This window comes from Zalophus californianus, chromosome 4, assembly GCF_009762305.2.
Source record: "Zalophus californianus isolate mZalCal1 chromosome 4, mZalCal1.pri.v2, whole genome shotgun sequence".
Classification (NCBI taxonomy): Eukaryota; Metazoa; Chordata; class Mammalia; order Carnivora; family Otariidae; genus Zalophus; species Zalophus californianus.
The window spans coordinates 26931275-26949404 of NC_045598.1; the positions used below are offsets into that span (position 1 = coordinate 26931275).

The following is an 18130-nucleotide window of genomic DNA, read 5'->3' on the forward strand; positions in this document are numbered from 1 at the left end:
TCTTTGTGTGTGTGTTTTTGTTTTTGGTCCTTATGAACTTTTGAAACTAACAAATACAAGCTTTATTTCCAAACAGCTCAATTAAGGAGAAACTTGGCTGTAGACAACAAATTTATCAGGACAAGGATAGTAGGGACAGAGGAAAGACAATGTACAGATTGAAATGGGAGAGACTCAGAGGAAGCAGAATCTCAGTATGAGGTCATTTTGTGAAAATGGCCAGCAAAGTTATTTTTGTCCTTTTTACCTCCCTAAAAGTACAGGAAAATGTATTTCACATAGAAGTGAACAACAGAATCGTAGAATTTAATGCAAAAATAGAGAACAGAGTTATCCTTATAAAACCTAAAAATTAAGTGTTTTAATCCAAGCTATAAGAATTTAAGAAAACTATGAAAGCTATAAACGAATTAGAAAAGCTCAGATAAGTGGATGAAAGATTTTAAAAGATCAGTGACAATTCAGCAAAGCATTAGAAACTAAAGGGAAAAAAAATCACTTTAAAACTGAAAACTCAGGTGCCTGGGTGGCTCATTCGGTTAAGTGTCTGATTTGATTTTGGCTCAGGGTTGTGAGTTCAGGCCCTGTGCTGGGCTCCACTGTGGGCATGGAGCCTACTTAAAAAAAAAGAAAAAACTAGAAGGGACTCCAAAGTCAATAAGACACGATTGAAAATCCCTAAGAAAAAGAATGGAAAGGAAGAAAATGTTTTCCATCAAAACAAGAGACCTTAGGGTGCCGGTGTGGCTCAGCCGTTAAGCATCTGCCTTCAGCTCAGGTCACGATCCCAAGGTCCTGGGATCGAGTCCTGCATTGGACTCCCTGCTCAGCAGGGAGACTGCTTCTCTCTCCGCCTTTGCCTCTCCTCCCTGCTCATGCTCTCTCTCTCAAAGAAATAAATAAAATCTTAAAAAAAAAGACTTTAAAAGGATTCAAGAGAAAGTTATCAAATATAGAAGACTTGATATCCATATAAAAGGAATCTTCAAAGGAGAAATTGAGCCAATGGAAAAGAATATTAAAATACAGTAATCCAAAGCAATTGAAAAGAACAAATACTAAAAACTATATGCCAGTTATTTAGATTTTGTCTCAGCTCCACACCCACCATTCTGTCTCTGTTTTGTGATGATAAAGCTGGACATCCACAGCAGTTCTCTAGCTGGATCTTTGTTAGCCTCTACCAATAGGGGACACTAGAGGACAGCTGTGAGCCTGAGGGAGAAAGAATTTGTTCCTGCTTCCTGGGCTTTATGTCTGCTTGTGGCTGTGAGCATCATTCCAGCACTGCTACATCATTCTGGAAGCACCACCTCCTTCCCTAGCAGGAACTCATTCCAGTTGCAATTTTCACAACACTTACAGAACCACTTTAATCATGCCCCTCCTGTGAGACACCAGCACCCCCTCTTCAGGGATCTGGGTCTTAGGCCCAAGCTCAAACCAGCACCAGCATCCTTCCTCAGATGTCTGACTCATCTCCATGAGGTCCCTTTAAATTTTAACTCCTAACTCCTTTATTTTGTTCTCTCATCCCCAAGAATCTAAGCTGCTACTTCTATGACATTTTGGTGTTTTCTTTTTATTTCAGTAACCTACTTAGCTCTATACTTAATTTGTTCTCATATTCCATCTGCTCAAATAACTAATACGGCTTCTCTGTCCTTACTGGACCCTGGCCAATACACTGTAATTCAAGGGAGCTTGCCTGAAATTAGGAAGACTTTATGTATTGGGGCCCATGGGTGGCTCAGTCTTGGTTTCAGCTCAGGATCATGGGATCAAGCCCCGAGTTGGGCTCTGTGCTCAGCGGGGAGTCAGCTTGAGATTCTCTCTCTCTCTCTCTCTCTCTCTCCCCCTCTGCCCCTCCTCCCACTCACGTGCTCGCTTGCTCTCTCTCAAATAAATCTCTTTTTTAAAGATTTTATTTATTTATTTATTTGATAGAGCACAAGCAGTGGGAGTGGCTGGCCGAGGGAGAAGCAGGCTCCCCGCAGAGCGGGGGGAGTCTGATGTGGGACTCGATCCCAGGACCCCGGGATCATGACCTGAGCCGAAGGCAGTTGCTTAGCCAACTGAGCCACCCAGGTGCCCCTCAAATAAATCTTTAAAGAAAAGAAAGAAAGGCTATGTATTGAAAAGATAAACTGTGTGCCTAAGAATGTGACCCAGAATGGTCATGGCCAAAAATACTTTAATGTTTTTTTTTTAAGATTTTATTTGAGAGAGAGAGAATGAGAGATAGAGAGCACGAGAGGGAAGAGGGTCAGAGGGAGAAGCAGACTCCCTGCTGAGCAGGGAGCCCAATGTGGGACTCGATCCTGGGACTCCAGGATCATGACCTGAGCCGAAGGCAGTTGCTTAACCAACTGAGCCACCCAGGCGCCCAATACTTTAATGTTTAAAGAAAAAAATTCCTTTGAGAATCCAAGCCAAAAAGCCAAGACATTTATAAGGGAAGGTAAATCTGATTATTTTCATAGTTTTTCATAATGACATTCTATGCCAGAATACAATGAAGTAACAAACTTACTCAGGATTTTATATCCAAAGAAATTGACTTTTTAAAAATTTTTTTATTTTTTAGATTTATTTTTTAAGATTGATTTATTTGAGAGAGAGAGAGAGAACATGAGAGGGGGGAGGATCAGAGGGAGAAGCAGACTCTCTGCTGAGCAGGGAGCCCTATGTGGGACTCCATCACGGGACTCCAGATCATGACCTGAGTCAAAGGCAGTCGCTTAACCAACTGAGCCATCCAGTTGCCCTATTTTTTAGATTTATTTATTTATTTATTTATCTGAGAGAGAGAGCACACAAGCAGGGGGAGTAGCAGGCAGAGGGAGGAGCAGGCTCCCCGTTGAGCAAGGAGCCCGATGAGGTACTCCATCCCAGGACCCTGGGATCATGACCTGAGCCGAAGGCAGATGCTTAACCAACTAAGCCACCTAGGTGCCCCGAAATTGATTTTTTTTTTTTAATTTTTATTTGAGAGGGAAAGGGAAATCATGAGCAGGAAGAGGGAGAGAAGCAGACTCTCCACTGAGCAGGGAGCCCAATGCAGGGCTCAGTCCCAGGACCCTGGGATCATGACCTGAGCCAAAGGCAGACGCTTAACTGATTGAGCCACCCAGGCGCCCCACAAAATTGACTTTCAAGTATAAAAGCCACAGGCAAACTATCATCAATATGCAAACTCATGGAACCTTGTTTCCATGATCCCTGGACCTAAGGAATCTACTAGAGAATGTGGTTCAGATAACTAGATTGATTAGAGGGGCATTAACATGAGGGGTGATAGTTTTACAAGTATCAAGAAGGAATGATAAAATTAGAATATCACTTGAATTAGTAGATCTAGGCAGTGATCATCCATGGCTGCTACTATCATTAAAGAAAGCCAGGCATTATATACTTCCCAATGGACATCAGCACCAGCTGAGCAGTGCATCCCCTCAGAGGTCTGAATTTCAATTCCGCAGGATTCTTCCAGGCTTTTAAGGATTAATAATTCCAACCTCTTCTCTCCACCACCACCCCCAAGTGCTAGCAGTTAGAGGTGGTAGAAGCTACTAGGAATTGCTGCTTCTATAACACCTTAGTGCTCTCTTTGTGCCTTCTTAGCTCAATGATTCAAATAACTCATGTGGTTTCAGTCTCCTGGTCGATAGAGAACCACCCATGAAGTAATCTTGCCAAAATAATTCAATCTTTAATTTCATCAAGACCCTAGATCTAATACTCTGGTTTCTCTTCAGGTTCAATGAATCTTTTGCCTTAAAAAATAACTAACTAACTAACTAACCAACTAATTAAATAAATAAAACCTAGATCTAACTGCTCATTTCTGGAAAGACAAGGGGTCAGAGAAACATTTTATTTATTTTTTTTAAAGATTTTATTTATTTATTTGAGAGAGAGAGAATGAGAGAGAAAGCACATGAGATGGGGGGAGGGTCAGAGGGAGAAGCCGACTCCCTGCCAAGCAGGGAGCCTGATGCGGAACTCGATCCCGGGACTCCAGGATCATGACCTGAGCCGAAGGCAGTCGCTTAACCAACTGAGCCACCCAGGCGCCCTCAGAGAAACATTTTAAACATCACTGGGAATTAACCAGCAAAACCCAAATCCTGGGAGACTGTACAGAATAAACAATAGTTTAACAAAAACTGACAAGGAAAAAGCAAGATATGACAGAAGACTCTATAGCTTTTTAAAAGAGAAATAGGAGTCCAGCGCCTGGGTGGCTCAGTTGGTTAAGTGACTGCCTTCAGCTCAAGTCATGATCCTCGAGTCCCAGGATCGAGTCCCACATTGGGCTCCCTGCTTGGTGGGGAATCTTCTTCTCCCTCTGACCTTCCCCCATCTCATGCTCGCTCTCTCTCACACATAAATAAAATCTTTAAAAAAAAAAAAAGAGAAGTAGGAGTCACGTCAACAAATTGCAGTATGTGAAACTTGTTTGGATCCCACTTAAAACAAATGTGAACAGTGGATATTTGATAATATTAAAGAATTGTTCATTATGAAGGTATAATAGTGACATTGCGCTTATGTGTTTTTTAAAAAGTCACTGCCTCTTAGTGAATGAAATTATATGAAATCTGGGACTTCAAAATACTTTGGTGGAGGAGGAGGATGTAAGGGTTGAGATGAAACACAATTGGCCATGATTTCCTAGTTGTGGAATCTAGGTGATGTGTACATAGGGACTCGTATTGTTACTCAACTTTTGTATGTGAAGTTCTCTATAATGAAAATTTTTTTTGTTTTTTTAAAAGATTTTTATTTATTTATTTGACAGAGCACAGGCAGGCAGAGTAGCAGGGAGAGGGAGAGGCAGACTCCCTGCCGAGCAGGGAGCCCGATGCGGGGCTCAATCCCAGGACCCTGGGATCATGACCTGAGCCGAAGGCAGCTGCTTAACTGACTGAGCCACCCAGGTGCCCCTCTAATGAAAAGTGTTTTAAATGATGAACTATTACCCACTGGAGTTTATGCCAGGAATGTAAAGGTGTTTCAATATAAGAAAACTTTTGGGCTGCCTGGGTGGCTCAGTCGTTAGACGTCAGCCTTCGACTCGGGTCATGATCTCAGGGTCCTGGGATCGAGCCCCGCATCGGGCTCCCTTCTCCGCGGAAAGCCTGCTTCTCCCTCTCCCACTTCCCCCCGCTGGTGTTCCTTATTTGACAGAGAGACAGCGAGAGCGGGAACACCAGCGGGGGGAAGTGGGAGAGGGAGAGGCAGGCTTCCGGCCGAGCAGAGAGCCCGATGCGGGGCTCGATCCCAGGACGCTGGGATCACGACCCGAGCCGAAGGCAGACGCTTAACGACTGAGCCACCCGGGCGCCCCAATAAGTAAAATCTTTTTAAAAAATATTAGAGGGGCGCCCGGGTGGCTCAGATGGTTAAGCGTCTGCTTTCGGCTCAGGTCATGATCCTAGGGTCCTGGGATCGAGTCCCACATCGGGCTCCCTGCTCGGCGGGGAGCCTGCCTCTCTCTCTGCCTCTGCATTTCTCTCTCTCTCTCTCTCTCTCTGACTCTCATGAATAAATAAATAAAACATTTAAAAAAATAAAAAATAAAAAAATATTAGAAAACTTATTAATGAAAGACAACAAAATAATATATCAAGTTAAGAAAGTAATATCAATAAATACTATAAAATTGTTTATAAGGCATTAACATTTGTACCTGATTTTATTTTTTATTTTTTTAAGTAGGCTCCACACCCAGCATGGAGCCCAGTGTGGGACTTGAACTCAAGACCCTGAGATCAAGACCTGAGCTGAGGTCAAGAGTCAGACATTTAACCGACTGAACCACCCAGATGCCCCTTGTACCTTTTAAAACATAGGTAAAATTAGAATAAAAAATTATTTCTTTAACAAAATATAGGTAATATTAGTATTAATATATGGATAGACCTAGCCAATAATTAAAATATTAGGAGCACTGCTCCCAAAAATATCGGAAATCTACCAACTATCAATCTTATGTAACATTTTTAAATTAGACTATATTTAAGTAATTGTAGATTCTAATTAAGTTATAGGAAATAATAGAGATCACATGTTATCTTTCACCCAGTTTTCCCCTATGGTAACATCTTGCATAACTATAATACAGTATCACAATGGGAAATCAAACATTGACACAATCTATCTTATTTAGGTGTACCAGTTTTACATGTACTTGTGTGAATGCAGTATTATCATGTATAGATTCTTGTAGTCACCACTATAATCAAGATACAAAACAGTTCGATCAATACAACAATCTCATATGACACTTTTATAAATACATCCACCTTCCACTCTCCCTTTTCTTCTCCCTAACCATTGACAACTACTAACCTATTAACCATCTCTATAATTTTGTCATTTCAAGAATGATTGTAATCATACAGTATGTAGCCTTTGGGGTTGGCTTTTTTCATTTGGCATAATACCCTTAAAATTTGTCCAAGTTTGTTCCTGTTTATCCCTGAGTAGTAGTATTACTGTACCACAGTTTGTTTAATAGTCCACGCATTGAAGGACATTTGGATTTTTTCCTGTTTTGGATTACTAGAAATAAAGCCTCTAAGAACATTTGTATACATGTTTTTGTGTGAGCATAAGTTTTTTTTTTTTTTGGAAGTTTAATAAGTCACATGATTTATTTATGGGATTTCTACCTCAGGTTGTGGTTTAAAAGACGTTATATATGTGTGATATGAAGAGAATGATGTACAATCAATATGAATCTTGTTAAATCTTTCTTCCATGGACTTTCTCCATCTTCCTGCTTAGCAATAAAAGGCATTTTTAGGTTTATGTAAACATTTTTTACAATTGCCCTCTTAACAAAAAATTAGTCTATAAATAGCACTAGGCATTTAGTAATAATTCATAGGCCAGTAAGTTCAATTGTGCAGTTGTGAAATGTAATGTGAAGGACTTTGAAACCTTAAGACTGGGTGATCTGCAGTGTTTCCAAGATGTCTTTGACTGCTTTAAGAGAGTATTTGGTTTCCTTCTTACTTCAACCTGCAAACTGATTAGCTCTGTTTATTTGACTAGCTGCCCAACTTGCATATTTCATGTTGTCTTTTTTTGTTTTTGCACTTGCTTTTGGATTAGAAGAAATATGACCTGCTGACATGTAAGGCCCAAAACTCTCATATGTATGTTGTTCAGTTTCAGTGCCTGTGCAAAATACTTTCTTGAAAAGTTTGAACTTTTCAAGTCCACCTTGGGTATATTTAACTTCAACATACTGCTGACAGTGTAAGTGGTTGTGTGGATTGGTCATCATTAGCTCCTATAAACAAAAGGTTGCTTTAGGTAGTCATGTTCATTGATATAAAGTTCTGCAAGTTCATGCCAGGGTTCCTGGTCCCCAACAAATTGTTCCAAATACTCATTCAGTTCCCGAATGACCTCCACATTTTTTCCCTGGGCTTTTCAAATCGCGACCTTACGCTTTCTTACAGCAGTGTTAGTTGGATCTTCTTGTCAAATTCTATCATATATTTGTATAGCATCATTGTATCTTTCCATGGCTTCAAATCTCATGCCAGTTAGTCTCTGGACTCTGTGACTGCCAGGGAACTGTCTTCTCAACTCCTGAAGACAAAACAATGTCAAGTCATCTCGACCATAGTCAAGGGCTGCAATCATCACTGGCTCATATATGATCCAAATACCATCTCCAAGCTTAGAAGCATATTCATTAATTAATTCCTCTCTAACTTCCATAATTTGCTGTTTCGTGAGTTTTCTTCTATTTTCTCATTTTATCTTGCATTTCTTCCCAAGTGACATCATAGAGCTCTGAGACCTTCGACATCGTCTCAGAACCTGGAGGCAGGGAATAAGTTTTCATTTTTCTAGTCTAAATGGCCAAGAGTACAATTGCTGTGTTGTATGGTAATTATACGATTGGTTTTATAAGAAACTGCCAAACTTGGGGCACCTGGGTGGCTCAGTTGGTTAAGTGTCTGCCTTCAGCCCAGGTCATGATCTCAGGTTCTGGGATCAAGCCTCGTATCAGGCTCCCTGCTTAGCAGGGAGTCTGCTTCTCCCTCTACCCATCCTCTCTGCTCATGATCTCTCTTATGCTCTCTCTCTCTCTCAAATAAATAAATAAAATTTTTAAAAATAAATTCAATAAAAATAAAAAAAGAAACTGCCAAACTTTTCCAGAGTGACTATACCATTTTATAGTCCCACTAGCAATGTATGAGTGATCCAGTTTCTCTGCATCCTCAGCAGCATTTGGTGTTGTCACAACTTTGTTTTTAGCTATTCTGGTAGATGTGTAATTCTATCTCGTTTAATTTGCATATCCCTGAGGGTAATGATATTGAAAACATTTGCATGTGGATATTTGTCATCTGTATATTTTCTTTGATGAAATGTCTGTTCATTCTCTTGCCTGTTTTCAAATATGATTGTTTTTATTGTAGAACTTTGAGAATTCTTTATATTGCTACATATTCATCCTTAATTTTTCCATTTATGGATTGTGCTTTTGGTGTCACAACTAAGTGCTCTTTACCAGGCCATAGATCCCAAAGATTTTCTCCTATGTTTTTGTTTTTAAAGGTTTTATACTTTTACATTTTACATTTAAGTTTGTGAAATATTTTGAGATAACATTTGTATTTAGGTCAGAATTCTTTTTTTTTTCCCTTATGGATATCCAATTGCTCCAGCATCATTTTTTGAAAGGCTAGCCTTCCTCCATTGAACTTCTTTTACATCTTTGTCAAAAAAAAATCAGTTAGGCACAGACACTCAGCAAACTAGAAATAGAAGGGAACTTCCTTAACATGACAAAAAGCATTTATTAAAAAAACAAAACAAAACCACAAGCACACACACAGGTAATATTACACTCAATGGAAAGCTTAAAAACTTTCCTCTTAAGTTCAGAAACAAGGTAAAAATGTCCACTTTCACCACTGCTACTCAAGATTGTACTAGGAGTCCTAGACAAAGCAATTAGGCAAGGGGTGGGGGGAGGAAGGAAGGAAAATGAAAGGGAAAGAAAGAGAGGGAGAGGGACAGAGGGAGGAAGGGATGGAGAGAGAGAAAAATCCATTTTGTGTTTGAGAAATTGTAGATGGTACCGTTTTTCATTTTGGTTTCTACATTTTCATTGTTCATATGAAGAAATACTATTGGGTTTTGTGTATTTATTTTATATTCGGCAAACTTGCTGAACTCACTTTGTTCTAGGAGGTTTTCTTGGTAAAAGTCTCTGAGATTTTCTACATAGACCTTGTCATCTGCAAATAAGGAGAATTTATTCATTTCTAACTGGTATGCTTTTCTTTCTTTTTCAATCTATTCTGGAGATATAAACTTTTAAAATACTAGATAATATTATCAAATAAGAGCAGAAAAATATTTATTGAGCATACCTAATATGTGCCAGATAGCTACTGGGAATATATCCTTGAACAGAATAAAATCCCACCTCACATGGAGCTTGCATTCTAGTGGGTGGTGATAAACCATAACTAAGCAAATAGGTCAAATATATACTGACTTTGAAAGTGTTAATGTGTAGAAAAGAGAAAGATTTACTGGAGTCATCTTTGAGAGGAGAGGGGATCTAGTTCACAAATGGAGGAGTTGGCCATAGCTAGAAATATGGACAGTTCATCCGTTGTAGTGGAAGAAAAGGAATATACAGGTACAGATGTAGGTAGGTCAGGAGATATGACTGTAGAAGCTTGTGGAACTTCTTTTCTGAGTGCTTCTGTTTTCTCAGTGAAATAGGAAGCAAGGTTATCTGCTGAAAATGAAGACAAAAGAAAAGGCACTAGACATTTGAAGAAAGAGGATATGACATGAAATAGATTTTAATGGATTAAAGAAAAAGTATGTGATTGCTGGGCAGCAAAGAGGGATTCCCTAGAGATTAACAAACAGAATTTAAAGAGAGCAGTCAATATGTATGGATTAGATGGAGAGTTGGATTTGAGATGATTTTGATTTTTGCCAAATGAATTCAATTAATCAAAAGTGGGGCAGAGGAATTAGGATATTTGCAATTCCAACTTACAATTATCAATATTAAGTACCATTTTATTTATTTATTTTTTAAGATTTAATTACTCATTTCAGAGAGAGCATGCAAGAGTGCTCTGGTTGGGGGAGGGGCAGGAGAGGGAGAGAGAATCTCATGCAGACTCCCCACTGAGCAGGAAGCCCGACGTGGGCCTCGATCTCAGGACCCCAAGATCATGACCTGAGCTGAATTCAAGAATCAGCCACTTAACCGACTGAGTCTCCCAGGCGCCCTTTAAGTACCATTTTATTGAGTGCTTACCATCTACTGGGAACATTAAAAAGGAGAAAAGATAAAAAGTAAGTTTTTTATTTACATGACCTCATCCATTCTTACATTATTTCTAGGAAATGGTGTTGACTCTTGATTGTACTCCCTGTTTACACAGATCAGGTTTTCTAGGAAGACGGGAAGGGAAGTGAATAAGCTGGAAATGGTTTTCTAGATTATTTTAAATATAAATGGTTTAAACTCTCCAACAAAAAGACAGAGACTGGCAGAATGGCTTTTTCTTTTTAATACATTTTTTAAAAAGACTTATTTATTTATTTTTGAGAGAGAGAGCACAAGTGGGAGGGGGAGGGAGAGAGGAAGAGAGAATCCCAAGCAGACTCTGTTCTGAGCATGGAGCCAACATGGGGCTCAATCTCACGATCCTGAGATCACAACCTGAGCTGAAACCAGGAGTTAGATGCTTAACCAACTGTGGAACACTGGTGCCCCAGAATGGCTTTTTTTTCCCTAAGATTTTATTTATTTATTTATTTGAGAGAGAGAGAGCAAAGGGAAGAGCAGAGGGAGAGAGACAAGCAGACTCCACACTGAGCACAGAGCCCGATGTGGGGCTCAATCCCATTACTTTGAGACCATGACCTGAGCCAAAATCAAGAGTTGGATGCTTAACTGACTGAGCCACCTGGGCACCCTGGCAGAATGGCTTTTTTAAAAATATGCAACAATATGCTGTCTAAAAAAGCTTATTAGATTCAAAGACACAGGTTGAAAGTAGAAAAATGGAAAAATATATTCTATGCAAATAGCAAAAAAACAGAACAGTAGTGGCTATACAATATCAGACAGAATAGAGTTTAAATGAAAAAGTTTACAAGAGGGGCACCTGGCTGGCTTAGTCAGTAGAGCATGTGACTCTTGATCTAGTGGGTCATGAGTTCAAGCCCTACATTGGGTGTAGAGCTTCACTTTAAAAAAATAATAATAATTAAAATTAAAAATTCTTAAATTTAAAAAAAGAAAGGTTACAAGAGACAAGTACATATATTAATGGAAATGTCAAATACAGGAAGCAGATAATAACAACTGTAAACATTTATGCACATAATGACAACATAAAAATACTTATGAAGCAAAAATTGACAAAATTAAAGGGAGAAATGGTTCTACAATAACAGATGGGAACTTCAATATCCTAATGGATCTCCATAATGAATATAACAACCACACAGAAGATAAGAAATAGAGGATTTGAACAACACAATAAGTCAGAACTATATTTAATAGACATATACAGAACACTTTACCCAACAAAAAAATACACATTTTTCTCAAGTACATGTTTTCCAGAACAGACCATGTGTTAGGTACAATTAAGACTCAGCTTATTTGGGGCACCTGGGTGGCTCAGTCGGTTAAGCATTTGCCTTTGGTTCAGGTCATGATCCCAGGGTCCTGGGATCAAGTCCCACACTGGGTTCTCTGTTCAGGGGGGAGCCTGCTTCTCCCTCGGCCTGCCACTCCCCCTGCTTGTGCTCTCTCTCTCTCTCTGATAAATAAATAAAATCTTTTTTTAAAAAATTTAAAAAAGGTATCTTCTCTGACCACAATGAGATGAAGTTAGAAATCAGTAACAGGGGGAACCTGGGTGGCTCAGTCGGTTAAGTGTCTGACTTGATTTCAGCCCAGGTCATGATTTCAGGGTTGTGAAATTGAGCCCTACGTTGGGCTCCACACTGTGTGAAGCCTGCTTAAGACTTCTCTTTCTCTCTTTCTCCCTCTCCCTCTGCTCTCTCTCCCCCTCTCTTAAAAAGAAAAAAAGTCAATAACGGAAAACTGGAACATGCATAAAACTACAACAATCAAAACAGCATGGTACTAGCATAAAGACAGACATATAGAAGAATGAGCTAGAACAGAGAGGCTTATTTTAGGAAAAATAAGCCTTCACATTTATGATCAAATGATTTGCAACAAGATTCCCAAAACCATTCAAAGGGAAAAAATAGTCTTTTCTTTAAATGGTACTGGGAAAACTGAATATACACATACAAAAGAATGAAGCTGGACTCTTACCTAATATTACAAATAAAAATTAACATAAAATGGATCAGACCTACAGGTAAGACCTAAAACTATAAAACTTAGAAGAAAACATAGGGCACAGCTTCATGACATTGGATTTGGCAATGACTTCTTGGATATGACCCCAAATGCATAGGGAAAAAAAGAAATAGAGGGGCTCTTGGCTGTCAGTAGAGTATGCAACCCTTGATCTTGGGGCCATGAGTTCAAACCCCACACTGAGTGTAAAGATTACTTAAAAAATAAAATATTAAAAAAAACAAATAGACAAATTTAATGAAAATTTTAAAATCTTGTGCATCAAAAGACTTCAACAGGATAAAATGGCAACTCACAGAGAATATTTGCAATTAATATATATAATAAGAGATTAATATTAGAATATAGAGAACTCCTAAAATGACAACAAAAAAGAGAGATTCAAGAATGGTCAAAGGTTTTGAATAGACATTTTTCCAAAGAAGATAAATAAATAGCTGATAAACACATTGAAAGATGCTCAGTACCACCAATCATTAAGGAAATGAACATCAAAACTGCAATAATGGGGCGCCTGGCTGGCTCAGTCAGTAGAGCATGTGACTCTTGATCTCCGGGTTATGAGTTCAAGCCCCACGTTGTGTGTAGAGCCTACAAGAAAGAAAGAAGAAAGAAAAGAAAGAAAGGAAAGAAAGGAAAGAAAGGAAGAAAGAAAGAAAGAAAGAAAGAAAGAAAGAAAGAAAGAAAGAAAGAAAGAAAGAAAGAAAGAAAGAAAGAAAGAAAGAAGAAAGAAGGAAAGAAGGAAGGAAGGAAGGAAGGAAGAAAGAAAGAAAGAAAAAGAAAGAAAGAAAGAGAAAGAAAGAAAGAAAGAAAAAGAAAGGAAAGAAAAAAAGAAAGAAAGAAAGAAAGAAAGAAAGAAAAAGAAAGAAGGAAAGAAAGAAAGAAAGAAAAAGAAAGGAGGGAGGAAGGAAGGAAAGAAAACTGCAATGAAACTACCTCACACCCATTAGGATGTCTATTGAAAAAATAAAAAAAAAAAGGAGAAATTAACAAGTGTTGGCAAGGATGTGTAGAAACTGGAATCTTTATGCACTGTTGGTGGGAATGTGAAATGGTATGTCCTCTATGGAAATGGTATGGTTGTTCCTCAAAAAGTTAAAAGTAGAATTTCTATATGGTCCAGGAATTCCAGGAATTCTTCTGTATGCACACAGAAGAACTAAAAGCAGGGTCTTGAAGAGGTACCTTTAAACTCATGTTTATAGCTAAAACATGGAAGCACCAAAGTGTCCATCAATAGATGAATAGATTAGCAAAATGTGGTGTACATATACAGTGAAATATTATTAACCTTAGAGGGAGGAAATTCTGACACATGCTACAACATAGATAAAACTTGAGGACATTGTGCTAAGTGAAATAAGCTGGTCACTAAAAAACAAATATTGTATGATTCCATTTATGTGAGGTACTCAGAGTAGTCATATAATTATAGAGACAGAAAGTGGAATGGTAGTTAAAGGGGCTGGGAAAGTAGGGAATGGGGAGTTACTGTTTAATGGGTAGTATCAGTTTTGACTTGAAAAGAGATGGATGCTGGTGATGGTTGCACAACAATATGAAGGCCATAAAACTACTGAACTATACACTTAAAAATGGTTAGGATAAGGGCACCTGAGTAGCTCAGTTGGGGGAGCATGCAACTCCTGATCTTGGGGTCATGAGTTCAAGCCCCACGTTGTGTGTGGAGCCTACTTAAAAAAGTTAACATAATAGATTTTATGTTATGTGTGTTTTACCACAATAAAAAGATTGGGAAAAATTGGGGAGAAAGAGGGAGTTGGACAACAGAAAGCCTATAGCCAACAAAAAATAATAATAACCTGATAAATATATCAGATTAAGCAATTGTCCTGAAAAGCAAGAGGAAGCATAAAGAAATGGAAGTAATGAAAGAAAGTTGAGATATGAAGAATAGAAGTAGAAATAACCTGTGTATAAAATGTATTCCAGAAAGGGGGGGGGAATAATTTTCCAAAACAGCACTACAATCAAGCAGTTCTTTTCTAAAAAGTAGTATTACATGTGTAATATATACCTGTATGCACAGAAAGAGAGCACTCATGATAAAGTAAATGGAGTAAAATGTTATCAATAGTTGACACCGAGTAAATGATGACAGATGGATGTTCTTTGTATTATTCTTATTCCAACTTTTTGTAAGGTTCAAATTAAGTACAGATTTTTTAAAAACATTTTAAATTTCCCAGATTAGAGAAAGGGATATATAAATGCTAAAAAGGGTTGATTAAAAATGCCTAACAAGATAGACTTTAGGGACACCTAGGTGGCTCAGTCGGTTAAGCATCTGCCTTCGGCTCAGGTCTTGATCCCAGGGTCCTGGGATCGAGTCCTGCATTGGGCTCCCTGCTCGGTGGGAAGCCTGCTTCTGCCTTTGCCTGCCACTCCCCCTGCTTGTGCTTGCTCTCTCTCTCTCTGACAAATAAATAAAATCTTAAAAAAAAAAAGACTTTAAAAGTCTTTCCCACATCTACTACAAGACTGAAGACTCTTCAATCAGACTATCAACATTCCAGAAAGTGTCAACATTACTCTGAAAGGACACACAGTTATTGTGCAGGTCCCCAGAAGAATCCTATGGAGGGACTTCAATCACATCAATGTAGAATTCAATCTCCTTGGAAAGAAAAAGAAGAAACTCTGACAAATTCTGGGGAAATACGAACTGTCTGCTATTCCCATGATCTTCATTAACAGAACATGATCCAAGGGTATCACACTGAGCTTCCATTACAAAATCAGATTGTGTATTCCTATCTCCCTATTAAGCTTATTATTCAGGAGAACCAGTCTTTTCTTGAAATCTGAGATTTCTTGGGCAAAAAATACACCCGCAGGTGTCATATGAGGCCAGGTGTTCCTTGTTCAGTATCTCCAGCCCAGAAAGATGACTTAATTCTTGAAGGAAAGGACACAGAACTTCTATCAAATTCAGCTGCTTTGATTCAGCAAGCCACAACAGTTGAAAACAAGGATGTCAGAAAATTATTTTATGGTACCTATGTCTCTGAAAAAAGAACAGTTCAGTAGTTAGCTATAGAAACAACATGATGCCAAAAGATTCCTAAGACCTATTTTGATAGGTAAAATTTGGGACCTCCCATTACAAAACACTTAGATCCTACAATATACACATACTTTAAATACACAAAAATCAACTCAAAATGGATTTAAGACTTGAAAGTAAAACCTGAAGTGATAAAACTCCTTGAAGAAAACATAGGTGGTAAGCTCCTTGACATTGGTCTTGGCAATTATTTTTTTTTTATTTGACACCAAAAGAAAGGGCAATAAAATACAACAGACATGATGAGATGTCTCATAATGACAAAAAATGAGAAGTGAGGTGTAGAATGAAAATGTCTAACATAATCTAACCAAAGTCTCAAAAAGGGAAAAATCAGAGAATGAAGGAGAGCCAATACTAAAAGAGATAATGGCTGATAAATTATTGGAACTGTTAAAACTATAAATTAAGAGATACAAATATATATCAAGAAGGATGATAAAAAGACACTTAACATCTGGAGTGCTTGGGTGGCTCAGTTGGTTAAGCACCTGACTCTTGATTTCAGCTCAGGTCATGATCTCAGGGTTGTGGGGTCAAGCCCCGCATGGGGCTCTGTGCTGAGCGTGGAGCCTGCTTGAGATTCTCTCCCTCTCCCTCTGTCCCTACCCCCTCACTCTCACTCTCTCTCTAAAAAGAAAAAAAGAAAGAAAAAGAAGCCTACATCTGAGCTATAGTGTCATACAGAATAAAAAGACAAAAAAAGACCAGAAAGAAAAAGATCAGGTACAAAGGAATGACACACTGATAGCACATTTCTCCATGACAACAATGGACAGAGGGCAAATGGAATACTATTTTTAAGCACCAAGAGAAAATTATTATCAACCCAAATTTCTGTATCCAGAGAATCTATTTTTTTTAATAATGGCAAGATAAACATTTTTTCAGAAAAATCAAAGAGTTCATCACTGAGAGGTCTTCACTAAAGAAATTACTAAGGAGGGGCACCTGGGTGGCTCAGTCAGTTAAGCATCTGCCTTCAGCTCTGGTTATAATCCCAGGGTCCTGGGATTAAGCCCCGCATAGGGCTCTCTGCTCAGCAGGGAGTCTGCTTCTCTCTCTCCATCTGCCCTCCCCCGCCCACCCCGCTCATGCTCTCTCTCACTCTCACTCCCTCTCTCAAGTAAAATCTTAAAAAAAAAAAAAATAGAAATTACTAATGAATATACCTCAGGAAAAAGGAAAAGAATAATTTCAAAAAAATTCTGAGATGCAAGTAATAATGATAAACAAATTGGTAAATATGCAAGTATATTTAAACAAATACTATTATTAATAATTTCTAATTCCTGTGGTTAAAAAAAGTAAGACTAGACAGCAATACTATGTAATTGAGAGGGGGCGATCAGATTACAAAAGTGTCCTAGGTCCATGGTTTTACTCCAGGACTGTGTTAAAATATTGACTAACTTTATACTCTAAGTGTGCATATTAATACATCAGGGGAAACTACTAAAATAATAAGAGTATATAACTTACAAACCAGCCTAAGAAGAAAAAAATGGAATAAAAAAAACAAAAAATCATGCAAAAGAAAAATAAGGCAAAAAACAGAGGGATGAAAGATATTTTTAAGTAAACAAATTTATGTGAAAAGTAAACTGGCATAAACATCTGAATATATTAATATTACGATAATTCTAAATGAATTCAACTTGCCCATTAAAAGAGATTGTCATAGTGAATCGGGTCAGAATGGCTAAAATTAACAACTCAGGAAACAACAGATGTTGGTGAGGTTGTGGAGAAAGGGGAAACATCTTACACTGTTGGTTGGAATGCAAACTGGTAGAGCCATTCTGGAAAACAGTATGGAGGTTCCTCAAAAAGTTAAAAATAAAACTGCCTTATGACCCAGCAATTGCACTTGTTTGCACTTGTTTGTCCAAAGAATACAAACATAGTTATTTGAAGGGGCATATGCACCCCAATGTTTATAGCAGCAATGTTCACAATAGCCAAATTATGGAAAGAGCCCAGATGTCCATCAGTGGATGAATGGATAAAGAAGATGTGGTATATATATACAATGGAATATTCCTCAGCCATCAGAAAGAATGAAATCTTGTCATTTGTAATGATGTGGTTGGAACTAGAATGTATTATGCCAAGGAAAGTCAGTTGGAGAAAGACAAATACCATATGATTTCACTCATATGTGGAATTAAAGAAACAAAACTGATGAATATAGGGGAAGGGAAGGGAAAATAAAATAAGATAAAAAAGGAGATGGAGACAAACCATAAGAAACTCTTAACTATAGAGAACAAATAGGTTTGCTGGAGGGAAAGTTGGTGGGGCCTGGGGTAACTGGGTGATGGGCATGAAGGAGGGCACTTGATATAATGAGCACTGGGGGTTATATGCAACTGATGAATCACTAAAATCTACCCCAAAATTAATAATACACTGTATGTTAACTAACTTGAATTTAAATTTTAAAAAAGGGAGAGAGACTGTCATAGCTGATATAAAAAACAAACAAATTTAGCTATATTCTGTTCAGAAGAGACATGTCTAAAACAAAGATCCAAACAGGCTGAACTTTAAAAAGTGGAAAAGGATACAGCCCACAAACACAATCTAAAAGTTGCCACAGTGGGTCACCTGGGTGGCTC

At 38.2% G+C, this 18130-nt stretch overlaps 2 pseudogenes; one reads left to right on the forward strand and one right to left on the reverse strand.

The window, feature by feature from the left end:
• Positions 1-6952: 6952 nt before the first annotated feature.
• Positions 6953-7834, reverse strand: LOC113909096 (annotated as a pseudogene).
• A 4568-nt stretch (positions 7835-12402) lies between these two features.
• Positions 12403-15472, forward strand: LOC113926898 (annotated as a pseudogene).
• The last annotated feature ends 2658 nt before the right edge of the window (positions 15473-18130 follow it).